This window comes from Aquarana catesbeiana, linkage group LG12 (genome assembly GCF_042186555.1).
Source record: "Aquarana catesbeiana isolate 2022-GZ linkage group LG12, ASM4218655v1, whole genome shotgun sequence".
NCBI classification, from domain to species: Eukaryota; Metazoa; Chordata; class Amphibia; order Anura; family Ranidae; genus Aquarana; species Aquarana catesbeiana.
This window is the reverse complement of record NC_133335.1, coordinates 157,232,520-157,249,000: the sequence shown is the minus strand read 5'-3', so window position 1 is coordinate 157,249,000 and position 16,481 is coordinate 157,232,520. Positions and strand designations below refer to the sequence as shown.

Here is a 16,481-nt window from a genome sequence, read left to right as displayed (position 1 = left end):
AGTGACCTTCTGGTTCCCTATCCTGATACTGTGGTGGGTCCCTATTATTCCTATTGGATGTATGACCTTATTGCACATTGGCATACTGTAGAGGGGTACGTGTATTAGGAGTTTTAAAACCTGCATTTTTGTCCCCTCTACTGGAACCATCCTTACCTGGAGAGTTCCGTGAGGCTGTAGTATTAGAGCCTCTGATAGTGAGGATGGACTTGGCTGCAGCTGACTCCAGGTCGCAGTTCCCAGGGTCTCCCAGCTCACGCCAAAGGTTCGGGCAACAAGCAGAGGGAAGGTCAGAAGGACAAGCCGAAGGTCAGGCAACAAGCAGACAAGGGATGGCCAGGAGAACAAGCCAAGTGTGTGTGGGGGGAGAATCTATAAATCTTTTATAATTAAGTATTTCAAAGTGCTGAGATTTTTTTAATTTTTTTTAATAGATATTTTTAAATATGCACAATACTGGTAAACATTTAACTCTAGATTTAACTGTAATGCCTTCATTTACGTCCAGTCTATCAGTCTCCAGCTTCTCTGGGTTCAGATGCTGATCTTTTCTGCACAGAGTTCTTAAAGTGATGGTAAACGTTTTGATTTTTTTTTTTTTTTAAATAACAAACTTGTCATACTTGCCCGTTCAGTGCAATGGTCCTCCTGTCTTCAGTGTACCCCCCATAGCAAGCAGCTTACTATGGGAGTACTCATTGGGCCCTAGCCGCACTGTGTGCTTCTGTTGACACACACAGTGCGGCTCGGCCCCGCCCTCTGTTCCCTCCTCACAGGCTGTGATTGACAGTAGCAGGTGCCGATGGCCTGTGAGGAGGGAGACTTTCCGGCACAGTACTAAATTGGGATCAGGTAAGTATACGGAGGGGGGGGTCTCAGTGGCAGCTGGTCACAGAAGGTTTTTTTACCTGAATGCATTAAGGTAAAAAAAAAGAAAAAAAAAACCTGCCTTAAGAATCACTGTAACCTGTTACCAACCGCGCTATAGTCGAATGACCGCTACAGCACGGCTCGATAACTCTCGGAGGGCGTACTATGAAGTCCTCCCAGAATCGCGCCCCCTGAGGCGCACACAAGGGACTATCTGTGCTCCCTGTGTTCATGAGACCTGCTGCAACACGGATCGCGGTAAAGGGCTAATGAGAGCGACCCTTTACCACGCGATCGCTCCGTCCAGTGATGGAGTGATCACAATGTAAACACAGGGGGTCATCCAGGGGCTCAACGCTCTCCTGTCCTCATACCGATACAGCGTGAGTGGAGAGGAGAGCGATCGAGTGCCAAAGCGTGAGTTTTTTTTATAATTACATTGCCCAGCAGTGCTACATTAGTGCTCCACTGTGCCATCAGTGCCATTCAGAGCCTCCACAGAGCCACATCAGTACCACCTGTACCCATCAGTGCCACCACAGTGCTCATATGTGCCCTCAGTACCACTACAGTACCATCGGTGCCATCTATGCCCATCAGTGACACTACAGTGCTGATCAGTGCCATTACAGTGCCCAATAGTGCACATCCGTGCCCATAAGTGAGTGCTCATCAGCAGCACCCTATCGGTGGATCCTCATCAGTGCCAGCTAATCAATGCAGCCTCAGTGCATTAGTGCACATTAGTGCAGCCTCACCAGCCCCCAACAGTGCAGTCACATTTGTCCTAGTTTCTCTATCGCACCAAGGTCACCAGTATGGCGAAAAAATATTTTTCCAGTGAGGAGGCATACCAGCTTCTTAGCCTGAGCGACAAGAGCAGCGAAGAGCTCTGAGTCACAGTCCGATTCTGATTCGGCATATGAACCTGTTTTAAGTAGTGGGTCTGCTACAGAATCGGAGGAAGAGGAACAAAGCCCATTAAAAGAACGCGTTCAGGCATGGAGCAGCAGCCTACTATCAGCAGCTCAGTGCCATCCACGAGAGTACCACTGCAACAAAGGCCAAGCACTAGTGGGGAGTCACCTCAGCCCCAAAGGTATAGAGCCCATGCCAGCCTTCCCTGTGCCCTTTAAAACCCCCTGTGGCTTCCCCCTAATTCCGGAGCAGCAAACATCCCCCTCTTTCACCAGCCAGGTGTCCAGGTGAACACCGATAATTTTTCCCTTCTTGATTTTTTTTTTTTTTTCATGTAATTTTTACTAGACCTACTATCATCTATCATGGCCCAGTGCAACCTCTATGCACAGCAGTTCATAGTAAGCAACCCTGGTTCTAGTTACGCCCGTCCCTTTAAGTGGAGCGAACTTGCCGTGGAGGAATTCAATTTTTTTTTTTTTAGGCCTAACTTTTAATATGGGACTCACAAAAAAAACAAATTATACTCCTAATGGTTCACAAACCCCATCCACCACATGCCAATCTTCTCATCCATTATGCCAAAGTCAAGATACCTTATGATTATGCGGTTCCTCCACTATAATGACAACACCCCGTACCCTCCTCAAAATGACCCAGCTTTTGACAAATTATTGAAAATTCGGCCACTTCTAAATTATTTCTCAGGAAAAATTCCCCCAGTTATATACCCCGAACCAAAATATCTCCATCGATGAGTCCCTTGTCAAATTCATAGGCAGGCTGGGCATCAAACAGTTTATCCCCAGCAAAAGGACCCAATAATGGGGTTAAACGCTACAAACTTTGTGACCAAGAAATAGGATATATCTACACCTTCCTGGTGTACAAAGGGAAGGACTCCCAACTGCATCCCCCTGAATGCCCAGAGTACCTTGGAGCTAGCGGAAAAGTTGTCTGGGAGCTGGTCTATCCATTTCTTGAAAAGGAATACCATCTTTTTGTGGATAATTTTATACGAGCTTGCCCCTCTTCTGCAATCTTCACCAGAGGGATACTCCAGCATGTGGTACAGTGAGAGCCAATAGACTCGTCAATGAAAGGCTACGATGAGGGGAGACGGCATCTTAGCGGAACCAGGAGCAATTGGGTGTCAGGTGGAGGGGCAGACGAAACGTCCACATGCTCGCGATTCATAATGACACCTACGTGGATGTCCCCAGAATAAACAGCCCAATCCAGAAACCAGCTTGTGTCCATGACTATAATTTTGTTCATGGGGGAAGTGGACTTCAGTGATAAGATGATCGAACCCTACCTTCCCACAAGAAAATCCCGCCATTGGTATAAAAAAGTCTCCATTTATTTTTTCAGTTTGGCCATGTATAACACTTATGTTATTTACCAAAAATCTACTGAGACCCCCGTATCCTATCTGCATTACCAAGAAGTTCTCTCAGCCCTTTTGTACCCTAAAGGCCCACCAGAAAATATTCGCTCTGATTCAGTGAGCAGACTCCACGAATGCCACTTTCCCGTGAAACAAGCCACAGTAGGCAAAAGAAATGCCGGGTGTGCTCCAGAGAAGGAGTTAGAAGAGACAGTCCCGTATTATTGTCTCCAAGGCCTCTGTATAGATGACTGTTTCCCCCGTTACCATACTTCTCTACATTATTAGAGAAGTATGGTAAATGTAATTGTCATTTACCTCCACACCCCTTAAGACACTGCACTAAACTGTACATACTGCTGCCTTCTCCAGAACTGACCCTGGTCTGCTATACAACCACGCTTCTGCCTAACGCTAAACATACCTCTGCCTGCTCTGGAACTGACCCTGGCCTGTTATACGACCACACTGCTGCCTAATGCTAAGCTGTACCTACCTCTGCCTGCTCTGGAACTGACCCTGGACTGTTTGACCATGTTTTTTGCCTGCCTCTTGGACTGATCTTTTACCCTGCTATGGTAGTGGGAACACATGGGTCTCACATATGTGAGGGGCTCCAGAATTGTTTTTCTCGATGAAGAAAATACATTTTTTAGTTTTCTTATTCCCGGATTAGGGTCTGGGGACTCTGAGGCTTCAAAGAGATTTGGTCGGGAGAAGCCTCTACCCCTGTCCCCATTCTTTCCTGGCCTGCTACCTGTACTATGGCCCATGTTTTTGCTTACTTCCAGGACCAATTTTTTGGCATTGCTGGCAATATCTCTACCTGCATTGACCCTGGACTTTATATGGACCATATCCCTGCCTGTACTGACTATGGACAATATTCCTGCCTGCTGCCTGGACAATTCCATTCACTGTTGCTGACCACTTTCCTGGCTGCTACCTGAATCAGGGCTCTCCTTCTGTGGAAAACTGCACCATTAAAACCACAGGTATTTTTTTGTTTACCCTTTGCTCAGCAGAATGTATTTTGGGGTGTAATTCTTGGTATGTACATGCCATGTGTTAGAAATATGAAGGGCCTTAAAAAATGTGATAGGTTTTCAGGAAATTAGATGTGTAATTTATGTCCCTAGAACACCTGATGGTGCTCCTTGGATGTTGGGCCTCTGTATGTGGCCAGGCTGTGTAAAGGTCTCACACATGTGGTATCGCCATACTCAGGAAAAGTAGCAGAAAGTATTTTGGGGTGTCATTTTTGCTATGTACATGCTATGTATTGGAAATATCTTATAAATGGACAACTTTTGTGTAAAAAAAAAAAATGTTTATCATTTTTTTCCCCACAATTTACTAAAACTTCTGGAAAAAAATGAACCCTTCAAAAGACTCATTATGCCTCATAGATAATGCGATGGGGTGTTTGCTTTCCAAAATGGGGTCATTTTGTGGGCGTTTTCATTGTCCTGGTGCTCCAGGCCCTTCAAAAGTATAATAGGTGGTTGAGAAATGAGGTGTAATTTATGCTCCTAGAGCGCCTAAAGGTGATACTTCATTGTTGGGCCTCTGTATGTGGCAATGCTGTGTAAAAGTCTCACACATGTGGTATTGCTATACTCAGGAGGAGTAGCAGAATGTATTTTGGGGTGTAATTTGTGGTATGCACACGCCATATGAGAGAAATAACCTGTTCTAATGACAATTGTGTGAAAAAAAAATCTTAATTTTGCAAAGAATTTTGGGAAAAAAATTACAACTTCAAAAAATTAACCATGCCTCATACTAAATACCTTGGAATGTCTACTTTCCATAAAGGGGTCATTTGGGGGGTATTTGTACTTTCCTGGCTTGTTGAGATAGGCCTTCAGTACATCAGCCGTGATCAATTTTCAATGATATTCATAGTTTTGTAGGCTCTATAACTTTCACAAAGACCAAATTTACACTGATTTCAGTTATTTTTACCAATATGATATGTATTGATATAAATAGCAGTATATATATATATATATATATATATATATATATAGCAGTATAAATTTTGCCCAAAATTTATGAAGACAAATTACTAAATTGCAAATTTTATAACAAACGAAGAGAAATTTTTTTTTTTTTTTTTTTTTTTTTTACAAAATTTTAGGTCTTTTTTCATTTATAGCACAAAAAAAAAAAAACAGAAGTGATCAAAAACCACTAAAATAAAGCTCTATTTGTGTGAAGAAAAAGGACAAAAATGTCATATGGGTACAGTGTTGCATGACAGAGTAATTGTCATTCAAAATATGAGAGCACTAAAAAGCTGAAAATTGGTCTGGTTAGGAAGGGGGTTTAAGTGCCCAGTGGGCAAGTGGTTACATAATAGGTGAGGTTGAAAAAAGACACAAGTCCATAAAGTCCAACCCATGTGTGTGATTATATGTCAGTATTACATTGTATATCCCTGTATGTTGCGGTCGTTCAGGTGTTTCTTGAAACTATCAATGCCCCCCCGCTGAGACCACCGCCTGTGGAAGGGAATTCCACATCCTTGCTGCTCTTACAGTAAAGAACCCTCTACGTAGTTTAAGGTTAAACCTATTTTCTTCTAATTTTAATGAGTGGCCACGAGTCTTGTTAAACTCCCTTCTGCGAAAAAGTTTTATCCCTATTGTCCGGTCACCAGTATGGTATTTGTATATTGAAATCATATCCCTTCTCAAGCGTCTCTTTTCCAGAGAGAATAAGTTCAGTGCTCGCAACCTTTCCTCATAACTAATATCCTCCAGACCCTTTATTAGCTTTGTTGCCCTTCTTTGTACTCGCTCCATTTCCAGTATGTCCTTCCTGAGGACTGGTGCCCAGAACTGGACAGCATACTCTAGGTGCGGCCGGACCAGAGTCTTATAGAGCGGGAGAATTATCGTTTTATTTCTGGAGTTGATCCCCTTTTTAATGCATGCCAATATTCTGTTTGCTTTGTTAGCAGCAGCTTGGCATTGCATGCCATTGCTGAGCCTATCCACTACTAGGACCCCCAGGTCCCTTTCCATCCTAGATTCCCCCAGAGGTTCTCCCCCCCAGTGTATAGATTGCATTCATATTTTTGCCACCCAAATGCATTATTTTACATTTTTCTACATTGAACCTCATTTGCCATGTAGTTGCCCACCCCATTAATTTGTTCAGATCTTTTTGCAAGGTTTCCACATCCTGCTGAGAAGTTATTGCCTCCAGGTCATTTATGAACAAATTAAATAGGATTGGTCCACGCACAGAACCCTGGGGGACCCCACTACCCACCCCTGATCATTTCGAGTACTCCCCATTTATCACCACCCTCTGAACTCGCCCTTGTAGCCAGTTTTCAATCCATGTACTCACCCTATGGTCCATGCCAACGGACCTTATTTTGTACAGTAAACGTTTATGGGGAACTGTGTCAAATGCTTTTGCAAAATCCAGATACACCACGTCTACGGGCCTTCCTTTATCTAGATGGCAACCCACCTCCTCATAGAAGGTTAATAGATTGGTTTGGCAAGAACGATTCTTCACGAATCCATGCTGATTACTGCTAATGATACCGTTCTCATTACTAAAATCTTGTATATAGTCCCTTATCATCCCAACCAAGAGTTTACATACTATTGATGTTAGGCTAACTGGTTTGTAATTCCCAGGGATATATTTTGGGTCCTTTTTAAATATTGGTGCTATATTGGCTTTTCTCCAATCAGCTGGTACCATTCCAGTCAGTAGACTGTCAGTAAAAATTAGGAACAATGGTCTGGCAATTACTTGACTGAGTTTCCTAAGTACTTTCGGGTTCAAGCCATCTGGTCCCGGTGATTTATTAATGTTAAGCTTCTCGAGTCTAATTTTAATTCTGTCCTCTGTTAACCATGGAGGTGCTTCCTGTGATGTGTCATGAGGATAAACACTGCAGTTTTGTTAATGAAGCCCCCCGATTCCCTCGTGAAGACTGAGGAGAAGAATAAATTCAATACCTTTGCCATCTCCCCATCCTTTGTAACCCTCATTCTTTATGGGACCAATATGGTCTGTCCTCCCTTTTTTACTGTTTACATACTTAAAGAATCTCTTGGGATTTTTTTTGCTCTCCTCCGCTATGTGTCTTTCATGTTCTATCTTAGCCATCCTTATTGCACCCTTACATTTCTTGTTGCATTCTTTATAAAGTGTGAATGCTGATGATGATCCCTCAACTGTGTATTTTTTTAAGGCCTTCTCCTTTGCTTTTATATGCATTTTTACATTGGTGTTAAGCCATCCAGGACTTTTGTTCGCTCTTTTAAATTTATTATCCAATGGGATGCATTGGCTAATGCCCTTATTTAATATGCTCTTAAAGCAAACCCATCTCTCCTCTTTGTTCTTTGTTCCTAAGATTCTATCCCAATTTATGCTTAAATCACTTCTTTCTCCTGCCCAGAAATATATGTCCTATGAGGTATTACTCCTCTCACATTCACAAGTTCTCAGGCACTTACTGACATGTATGGACTGTGTACTGACCTGTAGGTGTGCTGCACTATGTTTCCTGATATGTAAACAATGCATTCTGTATGCGGGCCAACTAATAGATTCTTGAAAATAGTTACCTATTTTATAATCGATTTTATAATTGAGCAGTCCACTGAAAACTGTTCATTAGAACAAAAACTTGAGTGGGTAAGATTGCCACCTGGAAATTCAGTGATTAGATGCCCACGCGGCAGTTCTTAGCGCATAAATTTACCACTATCAGGTTATAATTCAGCTATAATAAATATAACGCTGTATGAATGAAAAATGCAACATGAAGAATTAGACTGCTCCTCTCATGGTTGGGGGTAGCTGGGAATTCTCTGTCAAAATATCTACTATGTACAAAACTGGTGGATTGACCTGCCTGCATTCTTCCAGGGCTGAAATAATAGACTCTCAGTAGACTAATATTTATATGATGATCTGCATATTTGTATGTTAAAGTGGTTGTATACTCTTTTTTTGTATTATTACCTACAGGTAAGCCTATAATAAGGCTTACCTGTAGGTAAAATCAAGATCTCCTAAACCTGTACGGTTTAGGAGGTATTCACTTTGCATGCAGCCACTGACGTCAGCAGGCCATGCGCTGTGAAGATCCGCGAACCGTAAGACTTGCCGGCGGTGACCGGGATCAGCTGCCGACGCCTTGTTCTAAGGTAAGCATTTCATAATAAGCTAGTATGCGGTACATACTAGCTCTTTATGCCTTTTGACTTACAGGTTTAAAAAAAAATTTATGTAGGTATACAACCGCTTTAAGTATTTATTTGTCTAGTTAGAGATGCTGTTGGGACCATGCATAACAACCAAACATTATTTCCTATAGGTTACACATCTTTTAGGATAGTGATGTTTGATTAGTGATCATGTCCGATAACCAAAGGACTTTTATGAGAGATCACTTGACCACTGTGATCAATGGGGGAAAATAAAGTGCACTTTATTCCTTCATCCATTCCCCAGCTGCACAATAACCAGAAACCCATCAGCATCAGCTAGCAGTACTTCGTTCATAGTTGCAAACAAAATTGAAGGATCTTGACTTTTTCTTTATGTTTTATATTACAGATCAAGTGATATTGACGGCATCGTCAGTGAAGAAAGGTCTGGGGAAGATCTCGAGCGGGGAAAAAGGTAACTGAAATTGCCATTTCTGGCTACATTGCATGATTAATCTTTTCAGGTAGCTTTGCAATGACAATACTTGGCCTTATTGGCTACATCTGTGAAGGACAGACCAAAGCCTAGTACACATGGGCCGCATGTCAGCCAGCATTGGCCAGTTCAATAGAAACCATCCGACATGCGGCCCGTGTGTATAGCAGCCGGTCCGACCGAAGCCGGTTCGGTGGGCTTCTGTCAAAGGCTCAACACCGTAAAAGGTCTGCCGAACGGCTCCATTCAGTGCTCTCAGCCAGTATCTGAGAGTGCTGACAGTAGTGTTTTGACAGGGGGTGGGGGCTGGGGGGCCGCCATCTCCCTGTCAGAACACAATAGCTCAGCAGTGGAGATCACAGTACTAACAATGGATTGTTAGTACTGTGGCTCCAACCTGAGCTGAGCGGCCAGGTGTTTTTTGTTCAGCCTCAAGTGTGTACGAGGCTTTACTATGATGATTGGCTGTATACACTCCTGAGGTGATTGGCTTGTGTTGCTTCCTGGGAGATCCTATCCTTGATGTGCTTTTGCGCTCCTTGTATAACAAGTTTAATAGGGTAAGTGAAAAGCAAGCCAGGTTTAATTTGGCTGTTTCTGTGCTCTGCACAGTTGATCAGGAAATACTGGTACATCTGCTGGATATTGAGACATGTCTCCAGCTGGAACACCATTCTAAGAGAAGAGTAGGATGTTTACTCAATGTGCATGCTTTACCATCAGAAAAGCTGTCACCATCACAGACAACTGTGCTTCAGTACTCCAGTGTATACTAGAGCCATTGCTTGCTCTTCATGAGTTATGTGAACTGTTAGTGAGCAAAGGAGTGAGCATACGCCGTTTGCTTGTGTGGGAGATGAGACATCTCTGCTGCAGTTGCTGGAGAAAGGGTGGATCAGCAGATGTCAGGAAGCTTTTGCTGATGTGATTTCCAAAGTCAGATTAGTGATAGTGAAACTAGCTGGCTGCTGCTAGGTTGAAAGTCTGAAAACAAGGTCACAAGTATGTTTGCTTGATCATCCTTTTGTTTGTGTCTGTGGCTACACATATAATGTACAGGGTTTCTCAACAGAAACTTACTTTAGTTATGGCATGCATTTAATGTAAACCTGTCATAAACCTGGCAATTCTATGCAACTACACTGCTCAAAAAAAATTAAAGGAACACTTTGAAAACACATCAAATCTCAATGGGGAAAAATATCATTCTGGATATCTATACTGATATGGACTGGATAATATGTTAGGAACTAAAGGATGCCACATTGATTGATGGAAATAAAAATGATCAACCAACAGAGGGTTGAATTCAAAGACACCCCGAAAATCAAAGTGAAAAAATGATGCAGTAGGCTAGTCCATTTTGCTGAAATTTCATTGCAGCAACTCAAAATGGTACTCAGTAGTTTGTATGGCCCTCACATGCTTGTATGCATGCATGCCTGACATTGCCGAGGCATGCGCCTAATGAGAACGGATGGTGTCCTGGGGTATTTCCTCCCAGATCTGAGATCTGAGCTCCTACAGACTGCGGTGCAACCTGGCGGCATTGAATGGACCGAAATGTCCCAGAGATGTATTATTGGATTTAGGTCAGGCGAGCATGGGGGCCATTCAGAGGTATCAATGGCCCTCCAGGAACTCGCTGCATACTTTCGCCACATGAGGCCAGGCATTGTCATGCACCAGGAGGAACCCAGGACCCACTGCACTAGTGTAGGATCGGACAGTGGGAACAAGGATTTCATCCTGATACCTGATGGCGGTCAGGATGCTGTTGTCTAGCCTGTAGAGGTGTGTGCGTCCCTCCATGGATATGCCTCCCCAGACCATCAGTGACCCACAACCAAAACCGGTCATGCTGAACGATGTTACAGGTAGCATAACATTCTCCCCAGCTTCTACAGACCCTTTCACATCTGTCACATGTGCTCAGGATAAACCTGCTCTCATCTGTGAAAAGCACAGGGCACCAGTGGCGGACCTGCCTATTCTGGTGTTCAATGGCAAATGCTAATCGAGCTCCACGGTGCAGGGCAGTGAGCACAGGGCCCCGGCTCCTCTAATGTGTTTTCAAAGTGTTCCTTTAATTTTTTTTGAGCAGTGTATATGATAAAAAATGCAAACACCGGAGTTATATGGAGTCAAAATAGTGCATTGACAGCATTTTTAAATTTGTACGTTTTGAAGAGCACAACCCTTGCCTTGAATTGCATTGTAACTGTATGTTCTCCCTTTATTTTGTAAAGTGCTGTGCAAACAGACACTGCTATATAAATGTCAGGTCCTGAGTTTTTTTGCAGCTGAAGTTTGCAATTTTCTAACTTCCCTCTGTAAGTTGTGCTTGACCATTCTTCCTTTCACTTCCTAAACCTTAATTTATGCTGCCCTTTAAGTTAACAAGTTATTTGAAGAGGTGAGGGTGGGCCCAAACACAGTTTTCCGGGGAAAAGTCGTCATTTACATATACAGTTAGGTCCATATATATTTGGACGCAGGCACACATTTCATACTTTTGGCTCTGTATGCCACCAGAATAAAATTAAAACGAAACCATGCACATAAATTTGAAGTGCAGGCTTTTAACTTTAATTCAAGGGGTTGAACATAAATATCAAGTACAAATTTTAGGAACCGCAACCATTTTTATACACAGTCCCCCCATTTTCAGGGGCTCAAATGTAATTGGACAAATTTATATAATCATAAATAAAATGTTAATTTTTATTATTTTGTTGAGAATCCTTTACTGGCAATATCTGCTTGAAGTCTGGAACCCATGAACATTACCAAAGACTGGGTTTCCCCCTTTCTTATGCTTTGTCAGGCTCTAACAGAAGCTGTCTTCAGTTATTCTTTGTTTGTGGGTCTTTTGGCCTTTATTTTGCCTTCAGCAAATGAAATGCATGCTCAATTGGGTTGAGATCAGGTGATTTGACCCATCACAGTCATTGCAGAATATTCCACTTCTTTTCCTTCAAAAGCTCCTGGGTTACTTTTGCAGTGTGTTTTGGACCATTGTCCATCTGTACTGTGAAGCGTCGTCCAATCAACTTTGCTGCATTTGGCTGAATCTGGTCTGACAGTATATCTCTAAACACTGCAGAATTTATCCAGCTGCTTCTGTCTTCTGTCACATCATCAATAAACACCAATGTCCCAGTGCCACTGGAAGCCATGCATGCCATCACACTGCCTCCACCATGTTTTACAGATGACTTTGTATGCTTTGGATCATGAGCTGTTCCAAGCCTTCTCCACACCTTTTTCTTCCCGTCATACTTGTACAGATTAATCTTAGTTTCATCCGTTCAAGAATACTTTTCCAGAACTGGTCTGGTTTTTTTAGATTTTTTTTTGGCAAAGTGTAATCTGGCTTTTCTGTTCTTCGTGCTTCTGCTTGTGGTGAACGGTCTGTATTTTGTTAAGTCTTCTCTTGATTGTAGACTTTGACAATAAATAATGATATTTGAAGCGCTTCACAATGTGCATAAAAATGAATATATATGAATAAATATAAATACTCAAATAAATCTAGCGGTGAGTAAAAATTCCTAAAAAATCCAGCAATCAAAATAGTGTAAAATTATAAAAAATTAGTGACACCAAAAAAAATCCACATAAAAAATCCACATAAAAATAAATAATATATAGGGATATTATTTCCCTATTTCTTATATCATATCTTATTTTAATTTTATATATGTATAGTTTTTATATATATATATATATATATATATATATATATATATATATATATATATATATATATATATATCATGTCATCTTGTTTACTCCGTTTTCCATACATTTATGAGCAGAGCATGTGGATACCCCATTTTTGTGATATCATGGGGCACTGGTCAATTATCAAAACCATTAGAGACAATGCTATTTATTCCCTCTGTGAGATGTTATACCAATTGTGACCACTGGAGGGATTTGAAAAAGTAAACGTGATTAGAGATATCAATATATATATATTTTTTACTCTTTACACACTGCGTTTTTTACACATGGAATCGTGGTTTTGATAAACCAACGATATTCATATGAATTACATGTCTAATAAAAGTAGGTTTTAACAGGATTGAAGTCTATGCAGGAAGCAGGATGATGATTAACTCATGCTGTAGCCATGGCAACCACTCTGCTGTTGTGCTTATAAAGCTGAGTCCGTCAGAGCTTGTATTATCCTTGAAAAAGTCACGTGACTGTGATGTAACGCGTGGGAGGAGCCAAGGACGCTCTGTGCAGATCAGCAGTAACACACAGTGTACTGCAGTGAATCTGCTCCTGTCTAAGGCGGCTGACTGCTATAGTAAAACCTGCATATGCCTTATCATTATAAGGCACACGTGAGTGGATTGAAGTTTGCCTGTGTACCTTGGTATCCTAACTATTGCACAATGATTGTTTTTTTCTCTTATCTGCCTGTCAAATGAGATCTGTTTATGATTCTCACATTGGTTGTGAACAGAAGCAAAAGAAACATTGTTACTATAAAGGTCAATGAGAACCTTAATTAAGCAAGTGTTTTTAAACAGCTTTGCTAGTGGGACCGGATCAAAGCTCTATACCAATCTGATTCCACACTTGTATAATTGAACCTTCTGAATACATCCCTATATATTTTTTATTTATTTTTATGTGGATTTTTTATGTGGATTTTTTTACACATTTGGTGTCACTAATTTTTTATAATTTTTTATAATTTTACACTATTTTGATTGCTGGATTTTTTAGGAATTTTTACTCACCGCTGGATTTATTTGAGTATTTATATTTATTCATATATATTCATTTTTATGCACATTGTGAAGCACTTCAAATATCATTATTTATTCTTTTTAAGTGACTCTGAAAACACTCTCTTTTGATAGCAGCCTCACTTGGTTTTATGTGTTATTATCAGCTATTTAGCATCACAGCGCTTTGTGTTTTATATAGACTTTGACAATGATACGCCCAACTCATGGAGAGTGTCCTTCACTTGTCTGGATGTTGTGAATGGGTCTTTCTTTAACATAGAGAGGATCCTGTGATCATCCACCACTGTTGTCTTCCGTGAACATCAAGACCTTTTTTTCGTTGCTGAGCTCACCAGTCGGTTTTTCTTTCCACAGAATGTACCAAACTGTTGATTTGGCCATCTCCTAATGTTGCTGCTATCTCTCTGATGGATTTGTTAAGTTTTTGAAGCCTTACAATGGCCTTGTTCACTTAAATGGACAGCTACTTTAAACACATGATGTAGGTTCACAGCAATAGATTCCAAATGCAAATACCACACTTAAGCCTCGTACACACGATCAGATTTTCCGCAGACAAAGCCTCGGACTTTTGTCTGAAGAGCGTTGGCCAGGAACTTGTCTTGCATACAAACGGCAAGGAATTGTCGGCCAACAAACACGAACGTAGTGACGTACTACGTGGTTTTTCAGCTCTTTAGCGCCACCCTTTGGGCTTCTTCTGCAAATTTTGTGTTAATAGAAGTTTGGTGAGTGGTGATTCGTGCTTTTCATTTCGCACTTTTCATTTAGTTTCTGAACGGTGGTTAGTCAGCCAGCCATGCTGCGGAATCGGAGGAGATAACTTGTATTATTGGCCTTGGAGTTATTGCTTTGACCCAAGTCCAGTCCAGGAACAGGAGGAGGAGGATTTCGTGTACCTAAAATTGGTTGCTTTATTAATCGTGACCAATTATGTCATATGCCTTTGCTGCGGGAGCTCCAGCAGAATAATCCGGATGATTTTAGGAATGATCTCCTGATGATGGTCCCCTGCTTTCACCAACTCTTGGCATTGTTGACCCCCTATATTAAGAAGCAGGACACATGCATGAGGCTTTTATTTTATTTTTTGGTTGAATAATAATGATGATAATGATTAGTTAGTTATATTTTTGGATGCATAGAATGCACTTTTTGGTTAAGTTCTATTGGCAGATAGCATGTCTAATTTTATTTGTTTTCATTTTTTAATGCACAATAAAAAAAATTGTGGAGAATAATACTTGGCTATGTGTTTTAGTTAAAATGTCAGTTTGGGAGTAGGCAGTTACATTTTAAAATATAAAATGTAAAATTAACGAGGGACATTGATCTTAAAAACGACGGGATAATGGTGTTGTGGTAACTTGCACCAAAAAAAATAAATAACACGCATAATAATATTAATCTTGAAATCACTAGAAAAAAAAGCCTTTGAAAATTAGTTTGCCATAACTCCATCAGTATCACCAGCAATGCAGCTTCATTATTATCCCATTAAAGAAGAAGAGAATGTGCGCTGCATTTCAAAATTTCATAATTTGGCACGAATGTTAATTCTCCATTACGAGAGCTAGTTTACAAGACCGACCACTTCTGGCTCGTCCTTGCTTCCGAGCATGTGTGTTTTTACTTTGGATTTTTTACTTTGGATTTCTGTCTGACAGACTTGTGTACACATGATCGGAAAATCCGACAACAGACATTTGTCCGTGGAAAGTTTTAAAGCCTGCCATCCAACATTTGTCCACGGAAAATCCGACATCAATTGTCCGGTGGAGTGTACAAACGGTCGGATTTTTCGCCAACAGTCTGTCCTCACACATTTCCTGTCGGAAAATCCGATCGTGTGTACGAGGCTTTAGAATCAACTCCAGACCCTTTTACCTTCTTAAGGGCTCCTTCACACGGACGTGTCCGTGTACGGAGCCCGCTCTGCTCAGCGGGGGATCGCTCCGTCGATCCCTGCTGAGCAGGCAGATGACAGGTCCGTTGCTGCACTGTGCAGCGACGGACCCGTCAGAGCGCCACTCTCCCCTATGGGGGATCGGATGACGACGGACCGTAGAGTCCGTCGTCACCCGATCCGATCCGCAGACGGATGGAAAAGTAGGTTTTTCCTCCGTCACACTTTTCGGATCGGAGCGGGTCGAATGTCAGCGGACATGTCACCGCTGACATCCAATGCTCTATAGAGGTCTATGGAGCATCCGTTCAGGTCCGTCTAAAAAACTGACAGGCGGACCTGAACGGATCGGCCGTGTGAAAGAGGCCTAATTGATGAAGAAATAATGGAGTAGCCCACACCTGGCCATGAAACTGCTTTTGATTCAGTTGTCCAAATACTTTCGGTCCCTTGAAAAAGGGGGTTGGCTATTCTTCAGAGCTGAAATTCCTAAACCCTTTCTCCGATTGGGATGTACATACCCTCAAATTAAACCTGAGCGTGTGAACTTTCAGCTGGGTTCACACTATAGAATGCAAGGGCTCACAGCAGTCTGGTGCATCTCCATTCACTGTATCGGTTCCGATTTCAGCCCAAATTTTGGGCTGAACTTCCTGAAACGGACCAAAAGACGCACAGGGCTCCGCTGCGGAGATGTGTGAACCGGCTCCATAGAGAGCCGGTCACAATCTCCTGCTATGTGAATTGGATGCGGGGAAATCCACATCCAATTCACAACAGTGTGAACCCAGCCTCAGCCCATGTCAATTATATAACTATAGCTTGAATATGTTTGGATAAATACCTGAAAAAAACTAAAATTGTGCCTGTGTCCAAATATATATGGACCTAACTGTACATTCATTGCTGCACCTGTAGGTGTTTTTGACATGCCATT

The 16,481-nt window shown here is 41.7% G+C and overlaps 1 protein-coding gene across 2 annotated transcripts in view; it reads left to right on the top strand.

The window, feature by feature from the left end:
* LOC141113182 (signal transducer and activator of transcription 5B) overlaps nt 1–16,481 on the top strand; it is a 579,035-nt gene that overhangs the window by 119,446 nt on the left and 443,108 nt on the right. For both annotated transcript variants that reach the window (XM_073606118.1, XM_073606117.1), the window contains exon 2: nt 8,780–8,845. The gene's annotated coding sequence lies outside the window, so the exon portion shown is untranslated. The remainder of the gene's footprint in view (nt 1–8,779; nt 8,846–16,481) is intronic.